The sequence below is a fragment of the Echinops telfairi genome, unplaced genomic scaffold (genome assembly GCF_000313985.2).
Source record: "Echinops telfairi isolate 266 unplaced genomic scaffold, ASM31398v2 ScPeMD7_7407;HRSCAF=8445, whole genome shotgun sequence".
Lineage (NCBI taxonomy): Eukaryota > Metazoa > Chordata > Mammalia > Afrosoricida > Tenrecidae > Echinops > Echinops telfairi.
This window is the reverse complement of record NW_022111307.1, coordinates 6,740,804-6,741,285: the sequence shown is the minus strand read 5'-3', so window position 1 is coordinate 6,741,285 and position 482 is coordinate 6,740,804.

Genomic DNA, 482 nt, shown 5'->3' with positions numbered 1-482 from the left:
TCCCTGGGGGACGGACAACAGGAAAGTGGGTGAGGGGAGACGTCCGACAGGGCAAGATATGACAAAATAACAATTTATAAACTATCAAGGGCTCAGGAGGGAGCGGGGAGGGGGAGGGAGGGGAAAAATGAGGACCTAATGTCGGGGGTTTAAGAGGAGAGAAAATGTTTTGAGAATGAAGTACAAATGCGCTTTACCCAATTGATGTGTGTATGGATTGTGATAAGAGTTGTATGAGCCCCTAATAAAATGTTAAAAAAAAAAAGACCTCTGTGGGGTATCAAAAAGCAAGGATGTTACTTTGAGAACTAGGGTGCCCCTGACCCAAGTCATGATATTTTCAGTCGTCTCCTATGGATGTGAGAATTGTACATTGAAGAAGGTAGACTGAAGAAGAACTGAGGAATTTGAGTTGTGGTGCTGGAGAAGGATATTGAAAGGGCTATGGACTGCTAAAAGGACAAACGGACCTGTCTTGGAAG